Source organism: Trachurus trachurus, assembly GCF_905171665.1.
Source record: "Trachurus trachurus genome assembly, chromosome: 10".
Classification (NCBI taxonomy): domain Eukaryota; kingdom Metazoa; phylum Chordata; class Actinopteri; order Carangiformes; family Carangidae; genus Trachurus; species Trachurus trachurus.
The window spans coordinates 34,231,950-34,254,782 of NC_139894.1; positions in this window are offsets into that span (position 1 = coordinate 34,231,950).

Genomic DNA, 22,833 nt, shown 5'->3' on the forward strand with positions numbered 1-22,833 from the left:
AGTATATTATTTGAATTTGAATTTGAATTTATTTATTCAGGATAGCCCCTTGAGATCAATCATCTCATTTTCGAGGGGGTCATTCCGCAAAATGATACAATGGGGGGGTCCGCCCGCTATTCAGACATCCCGCTATTCCGACATGTCTCTATTTAGACATCTCGCTATTACGACATCCCTCTATCTAGACATGCCGGTAGTCCGACACTTTTTGATACCGCTATTCCGACACGTCGTCTTTTTTTTTTTTTTTTTTTTTTACAGCTGCGATACCCAGGCGCGTCTCTCTCTCTCTTTTCTTTTCAGCATGCCTATCATGCCTGTTCTTAATCTCAACAACTCAACTATCAAGTCACAAACAAAACTGACACACATGATAAACAAACAGAACTATGCTGCAGTTTGTTTGTCAAGTTAACCTGTCACCTTCAGCACCACGGACAGCGCCGCGGAGCTGCATCTGTGAGCGTCTGGGCTCTGGGCTTAGGGCCTGGGGCCTCATTTATCAAAACTGTAAGTAAGCAGTGTAAAACTGCTGCTACTAAATGTTTTGCTTAGGCCTACGGCAAAAAGACACCCAAAATATTTAGGCTACACCTTTTTCAGATCTATCAAACTGTGCGTGCACAACTCTCCACAATTTCTCTTTGATAAATCAAACTGGATCCAAGAATGGTGCGCAGTTGCGCACGTGAACACACCTCCGCCCCCGGAATGCCTAGACACAACCATATATGGTCAGCACGTGCATATTAATTAGCCATGTGCGCTCTGTGGAGCGACAACAAAGTGACAACAAAGACAACAGGCGGAGGGTGGGGGAAAGAAAGCGAGATACATGGCATCGGGCAATACATCAGTCAGAAAAATTATCTTGCATTTTAATAAGCTACAATAAAAACAAAAACCTCCCAAATCTCAGCTGCCGGTGTGTTTTTAAACTTGGAGGGTTTGTTTTTTCTTCTCTTATAGGCCTATGTAGCCTATTTGTGTATGAGAAACAGTGTCTCAGATGGAAAAAAAAATAAAAAATCAGAAGGACACGTCTGACTATAAGGTAACAAATCAATGTCGGAAAAGCGGAATGTTTGAAAAATAGTAAAGTGCCACTACTCCGACAATGAAAAAAAAAATGTCGGAATAGTGGGACGTTTGAAAAATAATGTTAATGCCGCTATTCCGACAATTAGAAGTCAATGTCGAAATAGCGGCATGTCGGAATAGCAGCATGTAACCGATACAATGATACAACGTCAAGTAAAGAAAAAAGAAATACAGTGAAACACAGTACAGGACTTGTACATACACACACACACTCACACAAACACAGACAAGGCTCTCCTAGCCCCAGCTAATCCACAAACGGCCAGATATCAATTTAGTAGTCTATTTAGTGATAGCCGAGCTTACAAATGGGAAAAAATGAAATAAAATGAATAAATAACTGCACAAAATGAGAGAGTCGCAAAAAAATTACAGTTTATACGGAAAACAAAATCTAAGAAGATATTGAAAGAGAAATAAGAATAAGTCAAAAAAAGTCAGAAACAAGAACAGACAGTTTGCAAATGGATTAGAAGTGATGCTTTGAAGCCATAAAGAGAAGTAATAGACCTAAGCTGGCATGGGAGTTTGTTCCAATCAGACGGAGCTTTGAACTGAAATGAACGCCGACCAGATTCTTTAGATATTCTGGGAGTGCGGAAAAAGAGATGATCTGTGTGTCTCAGGCTGTATTGTGTACTATAAGGAATCAGAAATTGTTTTAAATATAAGGGAAAATTAAAGTGAATGCATTTAAAAAATAAATAATGACCAATGAAGAAATCTTCTGGCTTTTGGGGTTAACTAATTCAGAGATTCGTAAAGAGTACAGTGATGATTTCTGTAGGAACATCTCAGAACGAATCTACAGAGGCAGTTATAACGCACGGTAAGAGGACGAAGATTTGATTCTCTGGTGTTCTGATAGATAATGTCTGCATAGTCAACAATAGGAAATATTAGTTGTGTTATAATTCTTTTACAGACCTGTAATGTGAAACAATCAATGGGCCGATACAGTAATTTCAAACGACAGTAAATTTTCTTTGTAATTGAATCAGCTGAGAATCATGCAAGAGGTCCAAGTATTTAAATTCATCTACATTTTCTAGTGGAGCTCCATCAAGAATAAGGACCAGTCTTTAGATAGTAAATCGGTCTAGTCTGCTCAGTTGGTCCATGTTACAATGAAAAAGAGCTCCCATCCCCAGGAACTTCTCCTGTGCTGATGGTTCAGGTGATGCTCTCAAGTGTATGGTAATCACCCCTGATGTACCAACAACTGTGCTAATTAAAGCAGAAGTAAGCGATCCGGTGGTTTTGGCTAACTTCTTGTCAGCCGATGGAGTTAGCAGTCCCCGCCCTCGTCCCTACGTCACCACATTCACGCGCATCCCTTGGCTGCACACACAGAGAGGACCGCCCCTTTATGCCGTTCTCTCTCCTCATTGGATAAAGGTTGTAGGATACAAGTGAAGTTTTCTCCTCGGCTTACAGCAGAGCAGAGTGAATGACAGACCCGTGTTTCAGTCCAAACACTCTATAGAAGTGATTGCTGTCGGAAGATCTATTTAAGACTTATATTAACACAAACATTCTGCTTACTTCTGCTTTAAGCTCATGCTGTGTCAGTAGGAGACTGTTGCTGGGGCTGGTTTCCTAAAGCCTTTATAACGCTATGTTGTTCTTAACCTTCACTTGTTCTCATTCTTAACATTTTCACATGTTTCCGAAAGCATTCTTTGCTCTGAATATCTTCCCTATGACACCTGTTGGTAAAGTTGGTCTGCAGACTCATCTTAGGCTATATGAGCCATGTTTCAGCTCACATTGCCACACACATGTTTAGAAAACAGTGTTGCGCCTGAAACTGATTTTATCCTATGGTACAGTGACTGTGGTTCACTAGTAATTTTCTGCCATTAATAAAGTCACAAAATCACTAAAAATCACAACATAAAAGTGTGCTAAAATCTTTATTCAAACAACTAAGATTAGTGTAAACCGATCGCACAAGACACTTAATTGCATCAGTAATTAAACAAGGCTGCTGGTCAATCATCAGTGATTGCAAATCAAGCCACCAGTGTTACCAGTGTGTGATTTGTACAAAAAACCAGAGGGGGGGATAGTGATGGCTAAATAAAATAAAAAGAAAAGACAAAAAGGATGCAATCTTCGGGGATTACATGGCCTAAAAAGTTTGAAAACCTCTGATCATCTCAAGTTGAAAAACTGTAGAAGAGCTGTAGTTGATAATAATGCAAGCATTCGATTGATGTTTTATTTGCATAGAACACACATGCTGTCAATCATGCACCTCCGCTTGAAGTGAAAATTGATTCCTGAGTGATCGATCGCAGCCAATTTCAGCACCGTCTCGTGGACAGCTCACTTTACTGTACGTCACTCGTAGCAAAGTCATTCTTGAGAAAGCTCCTGAGAAATAGTTTGGGAACCAGATGTAGAAAGGTGTGATATGTCTTCTTAGATCTGAGAAAGAACGTTAAAGCAGAAGTAAGTGGTCCGGTCGTTTTCGCTAATGCTGCGTTCCAGGCCGGCTTTTGAAATCGTAAATTACAGCTTCAAGTCACAACTTACGACTTTGTAGCGTTCCAGGCAACCCACTCGTGTTTTTCTGACCTGTTTTACCGGTGAAAGTCACTATAACGGCCACTCGTAACTTCCGACCGGTGAACTCGTACCAGATCGAACTGGTACCACTTCACGGTCAGAAAAATACGAGTTTCCTTGAACGCACCATAACAGTCCTCGTCCCTACGTCACCACATTCACGGCGTCCCTTGGCTGCACACACAGCCCTGCATGCCGTTCTCTCTCCTCATTGGATAAAAACTGTAGGATACGATAAATGTTTTCTCCTCGACTCAGAGCAGAGCAGAGTGACTGACAGACCCGTGTTTCAGACCAAACCATGGACGAAATTTTGATTACAGAGGTGGGGGGGACACAGCTGGCCTGAGTTGGCTCCGGGGGGGGGCTGTTCTACTTGTGAAGATAACCCAAAATTTAAAAGGCCTACAATGAAGAAAATATAAGGCTAATATCTTTTGTATAGTTTTATTTATGAAGAAACTCAGAATTCCTTTGCTGCTGTTTTACTCTAACTATCAGCACCGACATAAAAATGAGTTCCAACTGTGAGAAATTACTGATTACAAGCGTGATCATTGTGGATGGAGGCTTCAGACGCACGTACGTGTAGACTATAATCAGTCACATGCTTTGATCATGTCACAAAACCTGGCGATCAGTGTTTGGGAAATTATAATTAAGGGGCTGTGAACGCGATTTTATAACTTTATGATTACATGGTTCGGCTGACGGTGGGTTGTGAGGTCGTGGTGGTAAAAAAAAAAATCTTCCACTGTGGAGATCACCTGAACAGGTATCACACCAGAGCGGCTCCTCAGTCGGAGCAGCCGTTCATCTCTGTCCTGCAGGAGGAGGTTTGTGTGTAGGCTACTGCTTCAGCGGTGCTGTTTCTGTTCAAACAGCTGATTAATGAGCATCGGTCCTATCTGTCTGAGTGACAGCAGGGACGGCCAATCACACGTTAGCAAGAAACGACAGAGCCAATCGATGAGCTTGTGGGCGGTCTAAAGGTAAACAGGCTTCAGCTTGAGCGGCTGTTTTCCGCTTGGTCCTAGTGCTTGACCCGCTTCTGTTTAATATAGCGTAACATCGTTTTTGGACGGTAAAACTGCAGGGGACCAAGCCTGCCTTTGGAAAAAGTGCAGGGGACATGTCCCCTGTGTCCCCCCTTAAAATTACGTCCGTGGACCAAACACTCTATGTAAGTGATTGCTGTCGGAAGATATAACTATTTAAGACTTATATTAACACAAATATATCACTTACTTCTGCTTTAAATAGGGAAACTGGCCCCAGACCTCCTTAGTTGAGGACCTACTGGGCTTAAAGACCGGGGAGTCTACTTGCTGGAGGCCACAGAGGAAGACCACAGACAAGTGGATCTGTCCCACTCCCTGTAAGCAGTTTAAACATTGTCATCATGCTCCTCGGACTCATTCCTCTGCTCGCCAGGTCACAGGAAACACATCATTATGCTAGAAGGCACAGAAACCTGGTAAATATGAGGTCATTGGGTTCCGAAACCCCGCCTTCCAGAAAATAGACTTCCATTCTTCGTAATAGCGGGCTTTTCTATTTTTTCTGTAACCCCCCCCCACTCCGAACAGACAGACGGACGCAATCAGAAAAGGAAACAGAGGCTGTGCATTTATCCTTTTTTCGTTTTTGGGATCAAACGGATCATGCGCATAATTAACTGCAAAACAAGCAAATACTTCTTATTAAAGGAGAATTCCGGTCATTTTTGACCCCTTAATCGTTGTCCTGATGGTCACCCAGTGTTGGGGGGAGCAAAAAACACGACTAAAATTGATGCAGGCAAACCAGAGTTACACCATGGCTAGACGGTGCTAGGGAAAGCGACAATTCTAAACTATGGGGGCAATTCAACCACAACAAACACTCAAAAAACAATCAAATATCTATGGTACATGACTGGAATCCTTATGACACACCACTGAACTCATATAGTGTACAGTATAAACAGTATCAACTTTGTGTTTTTGTATATAGTCACTCACCTCAGACAGCCGAACTCTGAAACATCCTGGAAAAAACATGCAAAAACACAAAGTTTATACTGTTTATACTGTACACTATATGAGTTCAGTGGTGTGTCATAAGGGAGACCTGGACCCAACCTGAAAACACTACTCTCCAATAACCACACATTTCTCCTGGTGGGAACACTCTTCTCATTCCCAACCAATGGCCATTCACAAAATACACTTCCTTTGAGGGTCATGTTGTCATGGTGTCTGCTGTGGCGAAAGTTTATGCTGTCAACACTGATTTTAATGTCAATAACATTAAAATATCTACCTATAACGTCCTTGGTTTTCCCTAAACTGGATTTGAACTCATAAACTAGCAACAAACACCACTCCACAATGACACTACTTCACTTTTACTGTTGTTTTAACTTTTTGCTCTCTCTTGCTGTCAAAGCATTTTAATATGAACTACCATTCACCCCAACCTTCAGGAGAAGGATGTCAAACTTCCAAGGTTAAAGAAAGTGATACATAATGCAGCCTACAATTATGTTACCTCTATATGTTTGGCAAAGCAAATTATTTCTCTATAAATACATTTTTGCAAGGAGACAGTGATGCAGGAGACGGTGTAAAGTTCAGACCTGACAGTGAAGTACAGGTACTGCTGGGGAACCATATGCAACAATACAGAACATCTAAAAGACAGGTTATATAAGGCTTGGCACCTATATAGAAACAAACGGATGAGCTATTTCCTCCACACAGTCTCTGTTTTTGAAAGCACAGTCTGATATGCGCTGTGGAATGGAGGCTTGAGGGAAATGCAATGTAATTTTTGTAAATGCCCTCATGCCAAAAACTGAATAGATTTTTTTTTTCTTTTTTTTGTATCTGTTTGGATGGACAAGTCTGGGAAGAAGCATTTATATAAATCTCACACAACAACTTTTTATCTGGAGTTAGCAGCTCATTTAGGCAGCATGGTTGACACTATTAGGTCCTTTAGTTAAATACTCATCATCACCCCATTCTTAAAATAAAAAATAAAAAGTTCAAAGGACTGGGGTTGGATCCCTGCTTCATATCCCGGAGTGTGGATTACCTAAGAGAATGACCCCAGTAAGTCAGGCTGGGTTACTGTGTCTCAGGGATGAGCAGCACTGGGGCTCCACAGGGAACTGTTCTGGCTCCGCTCCAGTTCATTCCGTATACAGCAGACTTTAAACACAACCCTGAGTCTTTCCACATCCAGAAATACTGGGATGACCCAGCTATTATGGTGTGTATCTGAGATGATGGAGAAGCGAGATCTTGCTGAGAGTTATCTAAAGATTATTTTGACAGAAATATTTGATCTGCTCTTGTCAATAAAAGAACTAACTAACTATCAGGAAACGGACTGGAAAAGGAGAACAGGGATCTGACAACGGGCAACTCCAACACCAAGGACATGGTCATAGACTTTTGGAGGTCTAGGCCTTCAGCAAGTCATAATAGGAGCTGTTCATAGCATAAAGAGATGATAGTCATAATAATAATCATTAGAATTATCATCATGTGGTTCTCTCTGCTACTCTTTATCCAGATTCATATGAAATGTAAAACCATTTGCGTGAAATTATGACCTTGACCTTTGACCAAAATCAGTCCTTGAGTCCAAGTAAACACTTGAAGAAGTTCCTTGAAAGCATCAATGAAGCTGAAAATTGTACTATAACTAACTGTAAACTGACACTGCATTGTTAATAAATGGTCATGTCCACATATCTCTGTGCATAGACAATATCTTTAGCATCTTTCAAGATTGTGTCCATTCTTTTTTGTTGGCCACATTGACCTACTTATTTCTCTTGAAAGTTGTTTTTTGATTAGTTTTATTTTTTACTGGTGGATTATGAATCCTTGGCTGTGGTGTTCTGATAGCAGCTAGATGCAGCATTGTGTATATGCAATCATAACCTCTGACCCAACATATACCTGGACCCTCAGCCTGAGTATGGATTTCTCCACATCTGGCCAGATTCCAGCTGTATCCACCTGTATGGTCGAACACTGGCATAGAGTAGAGAGCATGCGAGTCTAGTTCTCAATTCTACACCAACTGTATAAGTGAGGATTCAAAACAATGATTAACCACAATATATAAACATATCAGTATTAGAGACTCTGAATCAGCTGTAGATCCATTTTGAACAAATTGTGTACTGTAAAAATATTTACCGTTACCTCTGATTGAGATGCTCACGGTTATGACACTGATGATGATAATCATGACTTTTGGTGCAGCAGTGTTGCACTTGTGCATCATTGATTACAGTGTATTAACAGTACGTTCATTCTGTTCCCACTTGGTTGTCAGTTCCTCTTCCCTCACCCAGCGCACCATCACTGTGATTGGCAGATCGATGTTTGTGTCTTTGTGTGTAGCATGTGTGAGTGGGTGTGTGGCATTATTTCAATCTATTTTCTGGTCCGGCTCTACGGATGTTTTTTCTTTCTTTCTTTCTATATTTCTTTCTTTTTGTTGATACCAATGTTTTTGTGTTGATTTTTTTTTTTTTTTTTACTTCCGTGGAATAAGTAGGCAACATTGTGAAAAATATTCAGTAAGCAATGAATTAAATAACAATAGTGCATTTAAATGGATACTGGATTCTTTCAGTGGGCGTCTTTGAAAAGTGTTTAAAATGTTAGTTTGTTTTTTCTCTTTTTTCTGCTGGCCCTGTGCACAAACTAAACACAGCTCTGCCAGTCTGCTGATCAGAATCTACAGGTAATAACACATGGATTATGCACAACTTCTTTGACTGTCCCTTTAGTTTAACCAATCTTTCATTAGTTGTACAAACCAAAACCAAGAGAATATGTTATACCACTGGGGTTCCTACAACCTCTTCTCTCCAGCAGATGTAGAGTTGAAGGTGTCAGTCGAACTTGACTTGGCCCCAGCCCGACAGTTCACACTGTGTTTTGTGGATCCAGACAGTAACTTTCCATCTCCTGGCTTGTTGCATTCTGGCTTTAAAGAACTGACAAACAGTTGGAGACATGTTCTTTGCAAGGTCTTCTAACAACCTCAGAAATACTCTTTCAATGACCAGATGAGGCCTGAATTCCACAGGTTTCACAGGAATGCAGTTTCAAGCTTGTATACAATCTATTGGCTCAGAACCACAGCGTGGCTTCTTGTAGACATCAGAATGGGTTTTCAAGGGAGTCTTTCTATCTGGACATAGCTTATTATTAGCCTGCTGTAAGTGTGCAGTGACAGTCACTGAGTGATGGATTTTGATTTTTTTTTTTTAATAAATAAAGAGACTGGACAAATGAGAAACTCTGTAGCTGCTTGAATTGCAAACTTTGGATTAAACAGTGATGTGTTCTCCTTTTAACTTAACTCCTCCACACTAAAGGTGCAACAGGTAATTTCATTTTCCTAAAAAAATATGCATTGTGTATATTGATATATTATTATATTGAACAAGGTCAAATTAAAGACAATGTTAACATAGGAAAGTTAACATAGTACTGACTGGTTGGTTGACAACCCCACCTCTCTCCACACCCTGTAACTTCAGTGAATTAGACTTAATTACTTTGAAATATGAATGAATGAATGAATGAATTTTTTTTATTTTCGTGTCATGCCACCACTGTGGCCCATCCCATATGAGATTACAAGACACATTTAATGACAAATACAAAAAAAGACTAAACAGTCCTTCCTGTTGGTGTTACCTGCCACACAGGTGTGACATAAATAAACAATTTAAGAGTACTCATCTACTATATATCGCTCTTCGTCTCATTGCCCAAGCCTTTTCAAGAAATAAAGAAAATGCAAATATATTCAACTGAAAAAGATGCTTTAGCTTCTCAGCATCGTCTAACCACACACATTCAAATATATACTGTTTTAATGAACAATTAAAAATTAAATGATTACATAGTTAGTGAGTTAAACATAGAATCTGCAATGAAACGTGTCTCTGGCCTGAGGCGTACTTTCTTTGTCCGTTGATTCTCATTATAAATCATGTGTGCACAGTTCGCCAGACATACAAGAGATCCTGCACCTTCAGAGCATGCTATAGGGTTAGTGGCATAGTCCCGAAAACCAAGGACTATCCAGTCCAGTCGTCAGCTGCCACACTTGGTTTCCGTTGTCAGATTTCCTCCTAGACGCCGGGATGTGCTTCTGTCCCGAGAGCTGACGGTCGAGCTATTTGGCTCACATCCAGCAGCACTGGAGGGAGAGCAGAGGTCACTTTTAGCCACTGCTGAGCAGAGTAAATAAAAAGTGGTGGATCTGGATTGGCATTTGCTCTTTGCCAACAGGGAGTAGAGTAACAGGAAGACGTTAAAAGAACAACAACAAAGCTTTTTTTTCCTAATAAAGTATACATTTGTGGATAAGTGAGTGCAGAGTGGAGTGGTTGTTTCTGACGGCCTCCCCAGTGACTGCTGTCTTTGTTTCCTATTAAACTATCATCAGAAAACAAGACTCAAAAAAAAGGGGGATGGAGAGAAAAGCTAAATGACAAATTATCTAACGACAGCGTGCAGAAGAATACAGCGCGTGTCAGAGGCAGAGTGGTGTACTGTACTGTGTGCGCTCATCTATGCACAACGAGGCCGCCTGAGCCCTATTGATGTTTGAGAGTGGAATGGAACGGGTTTGCGGTTACAGAGATCAATGACGAGACAGTTTGGCCAGTCGTACAACTTTCAACAATCATTCAGCCTGTCATCACAGCTAACAAGATCTCACACACATAGAAACCAGTCTGGAACACAGAGCGGGGGAATTACTTCAAGTGGTTTCCCTTGACGTCTTTGGTGAAAGTAACTTTTAAAATGACCAGCTGCTTTATGAGAGGTTTGACCACAGGGAATCATTGAAGAATGTTGACTGAAGTTGGGGTGGTGAGGATTACTTTGGGTTTAAAGGGATAGTTCAACATTTTGGCAAATTGGCCCATTGCCATAATCCCTATAGTTTTAGCAGTAGGTTTGTTACCTTTAATTGTCGGTGCAAGCTGTTTTTAGAACGGCGGAGCAGAGCCGTGAGCTGCTCAGAGCTACGCTACGGAGGCTAATGGAATTTCTTGGTTTCCCTCATCAAACTCATCAAATACACAATCCAACACCTCCAAAATGTTCGTGTACAGCTAGGCCACGCCCCCTGGACTTCCATTCCTCCATTTTAATATCAAGATGAAGATCAAGAGCCAACATGGACACATCTTTGATAAATAGCCCCTCTCCTCCCATTGTCATCCAAGCTTTTTAGTAAGGATACAACTTCTATACGTCTGATCCACGTCACTTTGTCACTCAGCATGTCTTGTCATTCAAACCTGAACCTGCAGCTTCAAACAATGCTACAGTTATGGGAACTTTTGATTCTGATGAAGCATCACCAATGGAGTCTGACACATTTACTGTCAAGGTCTGAGCAGAAGACAACACATTCATTAGTCATGATATTTAGGCCATGGTGACGGCCTTTTTTGACCTTTTGACCCTTCAAGGTACCAGTGAACAAACAATGGAGTAGCAGACCAGTGTTGTAATCAAGACCACCTAACCCAAGACCGAGTCAAGACCAAGACCAAGGGGGGGAGAGACCAAGTCCGAGACCAAACCAATGCGTAGCCATTTTCAAGACCGTTACTGTATTCAGGACCAGAACTCACAATAATCATGTTGTCTGATATTTACATTATTACTCAGCTAAATAGAAAGGATAATTCTGTATAAAATCTAAACCATATACCATATAACAGTCACCTTTGACACTGGTGCAACAAAGTTTTTTCAGATGGTTACACAAGCAGATACTTTCGTAGAACAATTTTAATTGTCTTAAAGGGGACCTATTATGCTTTTCCAGCTTTTCAGACTTTTATATATGTTTAAAATGTTGGACACCTTGTTACACTCTGTACACTCGGTTGCACTGACTTTTTTTTTTACATGAGGTCGTGTTGATGTCATGGCGTGCCGGACTCCCCTACATGGTCATGCCGAGGTCTCTCCTCCAGCCGGCCCCGCCTCCTCCCATGCTGCTCTGTTGTGCCTGGGGTCACAGCGGAGAGCGGAACGGACTACTTCCTGCTTTTTCCCTGCATGTTGTAGCGCTGTAGCGTCACTTTACTGAGTTTTATTTAGAAGTTTACGCCGACGTTTCATATAAGTGAAGCTGTACCTGTGTGAGCAGAGACGTACCGCCGGAACGCTGGACCGACATAACACCGGATCGACGTAACGCCGCAGCGCCGCAGCACCGGAGCTCCGGAGCTCCGGAGCACCGCAGCTGCAGCGGCTCCTCACACAGGCAGAGCCCGTCTGCAGGCCTCCTTGGCCGGGCAGACGTCCGTGCTCATCGCGGTAGAGAAAACCATCGCTAATAAACATACCCGCAGGGTATGTTTTTTAGGCGTAGGTTTTTTAGACGTTTACCACTGTGTGGTTATTCTTTTTAGGAGATAAATCTTGGTCTCATTGATGAAATCTTACAATTGTGGCAGTTGGATTAGTTTGAATGAAAAGTGAAGCTGTGAGAAGGAGGAGGATAGAGAGGAGCAGTGCTGCTGTAGTCTATGTGCACAAATCACCACATTTACACCAATAAATAACTGTTTTACAATGAACTGACCAGTCTGCATATATTTTTAATTTATTTTATTAAGTTATATTACATGTTACATGGTTACAGTAGCCTACATGGCAAAGACTACTCCATACCATCTTTGGTTAGGGTGAGACTAGGTCATGGGCACATTTCATTACACAATGTAGACTGGTCAGATGCAGACTGGAGATCTGGCAATTTGCCTACTGCAGATTTAGCTTTTGTTTGCATACTACGTTTTGGTCAAATCAGTATAGGTACTAGTAGTAGACATCGCCATGGTAACGCAATGCTGAGGGAGTCGTTCATTTGCATTTAAAGGGAGGGGCCACTGAAACAGACCGTTTTGCAGAGCCCTGTTTTTGAGAGTGCTGTGATGTTTGATCTTTGGGGTATTTTGACCGAAGCACGTCACAGACATGTCTTTAAGACACCCAGGAACTATTTTAGTTTGTGCAAAAAGGAGCATAATAGGTCCCCTTTAGTTGTAAGAATAACATTACATAAACCAAAGTGAGTAAGTGGGGCCAGGCAAGGAAAGGCAATTTTATTTGTATAGCCCCTTTTTTTTTTTTGTCTCAAAGGGCTTTACATAGCACCATAACAACATCCTCTGCCCTTAGACCCTCACATCTACTGAGGAAAACCTCCCAATAAAACCATTTTAACATTTTTTTTATGAATCATTTGCTGTCAAGAAAAAAGATGTCACTACAACTACAACTACACTACAAAAAATCCCAAGTCCAGCTCAACCAAGGCCGAGACAAGACCAAAACCTTGAAAATGTGATCTCAAGGTCGGTCTCGAGTACTACAACACTATAGCAGACTACCATGAGGTTAATACTGAAGAAGGTCAGTGTCACATAGCCTTCATCCTAGTGAAGCAGGATAACAAATGTTTCATGCTAGTGCTGACATACTGTTTGTCTCTCACCAGCCAACTGCTGCAGGAGACCACTTCCTGTGTCTTTGCTCTTGTTTCCCCTTGCCATTTGCAGCAGGTAGGTTTGCGGCAGCTTCACTGTTTATATTCACACGTTTAACCAGCTGGATTGTGATTATATGGGCCATCTGTTTGGTATAGATTTCTGAATCGGGTCTCGTGGTCGTGGGCGAGCTACGTGCTGATCGCTGCCAGTAGATGCTATTTATACCATGCGTTTAGCCGTCGTGATGCACAACGTTATTTTGACAGTACGGTATTAATTGCCCCCCCTTGCTGAGCGCGTGGACTGACTCTGCCTGATTGCTAAGCAGCCATATGGCAACAGTTTGAATTCTTCTTAGCCATCGTTCTTATTAATAATAAATTCTGTTTGTGTATGACAGGGCCGCACGCTACAGCTCCATTGGGAAGCTGCGGTGGCTACTCTCAGCTTCAGCTAAGCTTTGCTCTGACTACTCTGTGTTGCTTTGATTTGTGCAGCATGCATGGGGCTGTCCTGTTTATCTACTCTAACTTTGTTACTTCCAATCATATGCATATGAATGTAGCTCCCCTTTACTATGAGTTAATTTGTGTGGAAGTATAGACAGTGGAAAACATGTTCATTTGTTTTGTTTGCAGCTTACCAACAATCGTGATATGTGCACATGCTTTTTATGTCATTTTGTGTTTCTATGTTTATGTTCTATATGTGTGGTGGCCTGGGAAAACCCTTCACATGGTGGGATTTTGACATTTTCATTTTTTTTTACATTTCCATAAACTAGAAGTTTTCAGCCATTCATAACTGTTTGAATAACTGAGATAGCCCTTTCAGATCAAAAGTTATGGGCATTTTAATCTATTATGACCAAAAAACTGAAAAGTGAGAAAAATGGCTTTAAACAGAACGTTGCTGTTTTAACCCTCTAAAGACGAGCGTTTTACAAAACATTAAACAACTTCTGAACCGTTTATGATAGAGATTAGCTGTAAACTGTATCTGAATCGTGTGATTTTCTGCTTTCCGAGGGTCCTTGAATGTATGTTCTATGACAAGAAGGGGCCGCATAGGGTGCCTGTAATCACGTGGTACGGGAACAGACGCTAACCTAGCGTAGCATCGATGCTAAACAGAACGTAGCATTGGCGCTAAACCGAACGTATCATCGGCACTTGCACATGTTTTACAAAACTTCAACAACATATTATAACTTCTGAACCGTTTATGATAAAGATCAGCTGTGAAAAAGCATCTGAATCGCAGGATTCTCCGCTTTAACAACGGACGTCCTCTCCTCTAGCGCTGCTGCTGCAGCTCAGCTGTTCTGTGTCTCCGCTGACAAAACACAAAAACATAAAAATAAGTAGGCTACATTCTGTTTTGTTTTCTTAAAATATTTATTCACCACAATGTAGTAGGGAGTTCAAAGTACCAGAATCACACAAAATATAAAAATTGTGGAAATAGTAGAAAAAGTTTTGGCTATTTGCCACATTAGAACGTCAGCGACTTCCGATGGGTTTTCCCAGGCCGCCACACATATATGTTATGTCTTCCCTCCCAATGCCTCTCGGAGCTGAGAGAGCTTTATGAAATGAGCGAGTGTTGCAGAGGTAATGGAGTCTTTTGGAACGATATCATGACTTGGCTATTACTGTGGCCCTCAAGCCTATACAATGGCAAACTGGTTCGTAGAAGGTTCCCAAGTTGTTCCAATTATAAACCAGCTCCAGCACCAGCCCAGACCTAGCTCTAGGTTCATCTTGGTGGAGAAGGGGTACAAGAGAAGGAGCACCAAGGCCACCAGTCCACAGAGGGAACCATCAGAGGTCTTTGAACTGTAGACCAGCGGAACGGCTCAGATCCCATCAAGGGACAAATTGGATTTAGAGAGAGAGAGCTGAAGGAGTTTGTTAGCAGACAGGTATCCAGGGTTACTTAACTTAAAAGGGCTGTACATTGGAATTCAATTCCCCTCACATGATTGGATTTCTACATGGAACACCACTCTATGTCGCTACACCAGGGAGACTGGACATCCCTGTTTTCTGGGGGCAGTCCCTATTTTTAGTGGTCTGTCTCCTGCTGATGCTGTCCCTGGAGTTTCAAACTGTCAAATTAAAAGCAGATTGTTCGCACGTGAAGAAGACCTCTCCAATTAAAGGGATAGTTCACCCAAAATTGAAATTTCACTTATTATCTACTCACCCTCATGTGGACTAAGGGCTGGGAGAAGTTTCAGAGTCCTCTGTGGCTTCTCTGAGTTACAGGGGGTCTCGGCGTAGCAGTGCATGTCAATATAACGGTTGCAAATGGATACCAACTGTCTTCGTAACAAAAAGACACACCAAAAAACATCCAAATACCTCCATGCTGCTCGTATGTAATGTCCGTCTTGTATTGAAGCCCCGAAATGCGAAATTGTCCCGAAAAAAATTAAGAGACAGGTACGGGAGTCGGCCAAGAAATTCTCAATGAGCTCAGAAGTACAGTGCGAGCGCCTGCCAAATCTGCCGACAAAAGCGGAATGAAACACGCAGAAATCAGCAACCTGGAGTCACTGTGGTCTTGAAAGACGGTCACGTAGTCTCCCGATGAGTGGTCTGTGATCGATCACTTCCGTGTTCAGAAGCAGTGATGGAAAAGTTCCAGGAGATAGAAGTCAGTGCTGCCTGTTCAGACCTGTTCCTGAGCTCGTTCTTTTCCTCCGTGACTTTTAGCTGATGTGAAAGTTGGGCCTTAAGTTAATGAAAAAATGTGGTCTCACCATATAGCAGCTAAAAACAAGGCCACAAAGCATTGGTAAACATCTCCCACACTCAATCTGTCTGTATTATAGCACAACATCAGATGTTTGTCTCAGAGGCTCTGACCACCATGTTAAAGCCTCTATTCTTAAACCCCTGATACTGCCCAGAAACATGGGTTTACATATAGTAGTATGCAACACTTGATAATGGGAGCAATAACAATGTTTACCAACTGTGTGAGCTGATATTATTGAAAGAGATTATTGACAATATTGTAATTCATTCAAACAAGATTTTCTTTCAGAATAAAATTGATCTAGATAAATAGATTTTCCCAATATAATCTGCTTCAAATGAAAAGCTCCTGTGTCTAATAATAGTAATACCAATGTCAAAGCAAAGAGGTTGCATAGCAAAAAAAACAAACAGTGTCCTAAAATCCTATGAGATAATATCTGATGAGATATTAGGTCTATACAGCAAGGACAGTGGGGCAGATGTGTGTTTATCAGAGATAGTGCGGATTATCAGGTATTAACAGTGTGGCGCTGCTGCACCACAGATTTACAGTCGGTAAATAAGAAACAAAGTTTAGTTGTGTCAGAGCTGGAAAGAACATGGGGAAGTGCAGTGACTGTTACATAGCAATAATGTACCGACTCCTGTTCTCTGTTTTGATTTGTTATGTTTGTTTGTTTTTCTAAAGAGCACCTGAAAAATTTCTGAATCTTTGATTTAAACACTCTCCATGCTGGGGTTTGGCATCAGAAAAGTTTGCAGCCTTCTCCTGCAGCTGAAGTCAACGTGAACTTAATGCAACGACCATGAATTCCAGCAGGGATCCAACAGCGTTATTATGTTAAAATCCAAAATCCATGAAATTCATGAAAACACTCAGGCAGGATAATTACATTCTATGCTGGTGATCCATATGTTCAACATCCATACAGTCATAGTAAATAATGTACTGCATCTAAATACTGAAAGACATGTGTATATATACAGTACATGCTACTTTTTTTTTAAATAAAACATCTGCAGCATTTTACTACAGACGTTTATGGGATGTGCTCTTCAACCACTTGACCACTGAGCACCCCATTACATAATATAATATAAAATTATTTATTTATTACAGACATGCTGGAATATTTGTTACATTTGACATTTTTATTTTACATTTACAGATATTACTGGTCATGTTTGAGGTGAGCATCACTGATGAGCACATTATAACCATGACAACTGAGGTAGTCTTATGCAGCCATTTAGGCAGATACATCACTCTCGCTTATGGTGTATGTATATGATTTTGAGGAGTAGGTGGAGACTGGAGACCGCTGACTCTGTTATCTGCTGGATATTATACTGTATGTCTGCATCAGCTATAGGGAGTTATACATGCATCTTCTCTCTACAGGCAGGTAGGGAAACAACGCCTCTGAGCTTGGTCACACTCTGACCCACACTTTAAAGGGATAGTTCAACATTTTGGCAAATTGGCCCATTGCCATAATCCCTATAGTCATAGCAGTAGGTTTGTTACCTTTAATTGTTGGTGTAAGCTATTTTTGGAACGGCGGAGCGGAGCAGCAGGCTGCTCAGAGCTACGCTACGGAGGCTAAGGGAATTTCTTGGTTTCCCTCATCAAACTCATCAAATACACAACCCAACAACTCCACAACGCTCTGGTGGACAAGTTGTGACCTGCACATTTACCACGCTATGAGATAATAACGGAACGTTACGAGACAGAGCTGTTTTAGAAGTAAATTCATGCAAAAACGTTGCGTTCAGGGACAGTTTTTCAGCAAGCAGCCTCTGTATTTACCCTGTATTTACCTCGAAAACGGCTCCGGGAATAGAAATACATTTCAACATAATGCCACTGATGTGTATGTGGTTTACGAGTCCATTGTTCAAACACGGCTATTGCGTTTTCTTGGTGATTTATCCAAAGCATAATTAAAAAAAGAGTATTCTTAATTGGAAATAATCCAAAATTGAAACAAATTAATAATAAACTGAGAATAAACCAATACGTAGCTCCTGAGCATTTATATCTAGAAAAGATGGGACCTGGGCATGTTAACATGGTTCAGTACAGCCTCACCACAGTGTTACTAAAAGGCTGATATTCATCCCTTTGGCTCATGCACAATGAGGCAGCGTGGCACGGGGAACAACACGGCTAATTTATTGGCATCAGAAAATGACCCACTGACTAATGCATCAGCACTAAAGTTGTCAGGGGGATATAAATAACTGGCATCTGCTGCAGCTGTGCCTGATGTCAATAAAGTATTGAAACGAAACACAACGCCGGCTCATAAAAGCGCTGTAGAGAATTATGCCGCAGTGTGAATATTAAACGGCGTCACTTAATCATTTAACTTTTTTTCTTTTTCTCTTTTTTTTTTTTTTTTTTGCTAAAGTGACAGCCGTCAGAAGTGGAAGCAGAGTGACAGGCGCGCAGGCAGACCTCCAGGGGGAAATAACAGGCCAGATACGGGAGGGGATGGAGGGAAGGTGATGATGCATCTTTTATAGCATCACTTTACTCCTCCATTTGCTCTGCTTTGTTTTCTGCATGTGTTTTTTTTTTTTTTTTTTTGCTTTTCTTTTTTTTTTCATCTCTCTTCATCTTCCTCTACTGTTCGTTGTTTGTTTTTCGAGTGCTTTCCCTTGGGGATCGCCTGAGTAAGCGCCTACGCGAGCGTGACAAGCACTTAAGGGACTGTTGAAGCCAGCCGCTATCACACACACACAAACAAACACACACATACACACACCACCCGTGGGTTTTGGCTCATGTGATAGCCGTCCAGGCTGGTCGCAGATCCAAAAACATTTTGCTTGAGGAGATGATACAGTTGATCTAATCAAGCGGAGATTGTCCTCTGACCTCTAACAATCAACCTGATCTTCTATCTCCTATTGCTCCGCTGATACACATCATACACCACCTCCAGTTCCTATCTTTTCTATGTTTTATTCATTTTTTTAAATAAAAATGTAATTCTCTCACACAGAATTAGGGGAGAACTGATTGGTATTGGCATTACCAGGGCTTAACCTTGTTTGCCCTTTCTTTGTTTAAAAAAAAAAAAGCAATTCCATGTATTGCCTCATGTATGGCTTCACGCTCTGGATTACGACCAGTCAACATCTGCAGCTATACCTCAACAAGCCCGATGAGTTCATTCATGTAATATATGCCCGGATCTGTTTTGATGTTGTAATCTCTGGTTGTCGTGTGTCATTTTTATAGCAACACTGTTACGTAGTGAGGGCGCCCCTGTTTTTCTAAATATTACCAGGAAATACAAGGTGGGTTTATGATCAGAGACCCCTTTCACAATAAAATCCATCACACTCAGTATGTCACTGTATGATGAAATAAAATTATGAAAGAATATCAGATTAATCAGATTAATGTTTTCAGTTAAGAACGTTGATAAAAAAAAACATTTTAAGTATTGAAACAGGACAATATTAGAATAGAATAGAATGCCTTTATTGTCACTATACATGTACAGTGACAATAAAGGCATTCTATTCTGTTCTAAAAATATAAAAATATTTTTTCATCACCTTTCTTGAATTAAAACATTAATCTTTTATAATTTTCTTTCAACATAAAGTGTCATATTATACTGAGCGTGATGAATTCAGTATTATATGACATTATGATGAAAGAAAATTATAAAAGAATATCAGATTAATGTTTTAATTTAAGAAAGTTGATGAAAAGAAATATGCTTAAGTGTTGAAACAGGACAATATTAGAATAGAATAGAATAGAATAGAATAGAATAGAATAGAATAGAATATTCTGAATTTTCAGTTTTAGGCACTAGACAAAGTATTCACTGCCATAATGTTCCACTGTTCTCTGTTCCTCTGAGTTACTTATAGACTGATAATAAATATCCTCATTTATTGCCCAGTCGCTGTGGTGTGTGTTCCTTCAAAGCAGAAATAAAAGGCCCCTGAATAGAAGATTCATTACTTCTGATTCATGCGCTTTATGTGTTTTTTTCCTCCACCAGAGAGAGAGAGGTGCCCCAAGTTTCATCCAGAGCAATAAAAATCAAAGCGTGGTCGCCTGCTTCTGCTTTATGTGAAACAATGAAAGCATAAGCTGATGTTTACCGTTGTCTCTTCTTATATAATTGTGTATTTGTAGCGGTGCGCAGAATGATGTCACACACACTCAGTCTGATGCTGCACATTTAATAAAGAATTCTCCACAAAGTGCACCATAGATCACAGTCGCTATCTGCTTTCATCTTGCACAAAGAGATCCTCATTCTCTTTACCCATGCTAAACAATAAGAAAATACCATATTACGTGCAAAAATATACAATTACCCCACCTCTCTAAAGCTTCAAAGGAGCAAAACGTCTCAATTATTTACATACAAAGAACAGTTCTTTCATCGTAACATCATATTTATTCATAACGGTCACAGCGGTCAACGGTTAAGATGGAGACTCTCTCATCGGAGAGCTCATTGTCCAGGCTGCCACCTGAGCTCCAGCTCCAGTGAAGCTGCAGCTGTGAGCTTATAATTAGCCGCTAAGTGGCTAAAGGCTTACAGTCAACACAGCCGCTAACAAACACTTAACAGAACTTAACACAGACACTGCCCACATAGTGATAGTGACACACACGCTGTGTTTCCACCACGTGGTACCAGCTCCACTCCACTCCACTCAGCTTTGGTACCAGGTAGTGTTCCATAACAGGATAGAACCACCTTTAGAGTAGAGAGTATTATATAGACTGATATTATGTATAATATAAACTGATTTGTTCATTTTGAAACATTTATTGACGTAAACATGGTGGTATCTGTACATACAGATCCCCGAGGCAGCGCACAAACATGAAGCTTCACTTTACATTCAGACAAATTAATGTGTTTGCCACAGTTGTTAGATTTCATCTGTGACACCAACATTTATCTACCAAAAGGAATTATATCAGCCAGCGGTAAATCTCCAAAGAGTGTGTAGGTAACTTCATCAGATCGCTTTCTCCCCAAGTTGACGACAGAGGTTGGCCCATCGCCTTACTGGACTGGCTGCTGCCTCTGAGATGACCGTTGGAGAAACTGGCAATATTTGGATAAACGTACCACATCATCTGGAAAAAAAAGAAAAGAAAAGAAAACTCAATAAAGTAACAAATTAACAGGGAATTAAAACAGTTTTTGGCCATGCATTGATGACACAATGACGCAGTGAAGATTCTCTCTGACCAATCAGTGGTCTGCAGTGTTTTCATGTCACCTTTTAGTACCTCTTCACCTGTTGTGGAACCTGGGCTGAGGTGGTTCCAGAAAAGTACCAGATTACAGGTACTTTTATGGAATGGAAACCCCAAAAGGGGCGAGTAGAGACAGGCTGGTACCACAAATGGGCTTTATGCACAGCTCTACTGTCTGACCATTGTTGTGAGGTCAGACACACCTGGATTAATCAGTTGGTCCAATAATGTAAAACAGGAACTAAAGGAGCTGACTTATTTCAGGAAGTAGTGGAGCTGTGCATAAAGCCCATTGGAATAGTAACACTGGTAATGAAAACACTGAACCCTGAATAATTTCTCTTCATAGAAACATATGAAAATATTTTGTAAAATTTCATTTTATTCCTGAAATTAAATTTTGTTTGATTCATGGGGTCCACCTTTAAAATGATAGTATTATCCAAAATAAGTTGTGCTTGTGGTTGTAGCCTACCTACAGTAGAACCTCCTCATGTTGAGTCATGGAGCAGCCAGTCTGGGATGAGGTAAAGGTTGCTATACTGAATGGACAGCTCTCTGTGGTGTTTTCTAATTGTTATGAACGCTCTAGAACTGGGGAAGCTCTTGAAGGCCGGCTCAGCACATACAGTATCGCTGAGTACGGCAGCAGATGTTGACATGAGAGAGGGAAACAGAATTCCTAATTTATCCCGGTTCTATTTACCACCCCGGCTGTCTCCTCATCACATACTTCAGTTAGAGGACCTAACTACAGCTGAGCAAACTTTGGGTGTTTTGCCATAAGCTGCTCTACAGATCAAATGGCATGTTGGAGCGCTACTTATGAATTATACTGTATGTTTCAGCCGGTGTCAAACTCAAGAGGAGATTAAACTTTTAGAGGATTTTTTCTTTATTATTATTATTTAACTCCCTTTACATGACATTTTTAAGTTTACTTTAACTTAACCTTTCTACATTAAACTTTAAAGATAAAGAATAAAGTCAAACAAAAATGAGACAGGAGATGAACAAGCATCAAAGTTTGTATGGAGCACAGAGGAGATACTTTCATGATCTGATCTGAAGGATTAGACTGGAATATCTCCTCAATGGCATAAATCATAAAACAATCCATAGACTTCAAATCGTACAAATGTACAACTATAGCAGCCAAACAAGGAGAAGAGATCATATCAATTCCCCTTTCCTGCATGAAGACACAAGACAAAAAGTGGGCGGAGCTTTTGCAGTCAGACAATCTGCCAAACTCGCAAAATTATCATCTCCTTTCACAAAGCTTTTGAATAATTCCTAACTTCTTGAATAAGTGTTTGTTGTTTGTTTTGTTATTTCATCCATGTGGAGCACTTTGTAAATCTCTCATTTTGTTCTCTATAAATAGACATTGTTGTCTTTATTCATCACTATTATTACTTGGCAATAGAAAAACAGAAATCCAATCAGCATCTGAATGTCCTCTGTTCTACAAAAACAGCAGATCACTGAAAGTGTTGGTCGGATACATCAAACCGATGGACTTCTTAAACCCTATGTGGTCGTGCATATGGAATGAATGCATCTTATTGGGTGTTTTA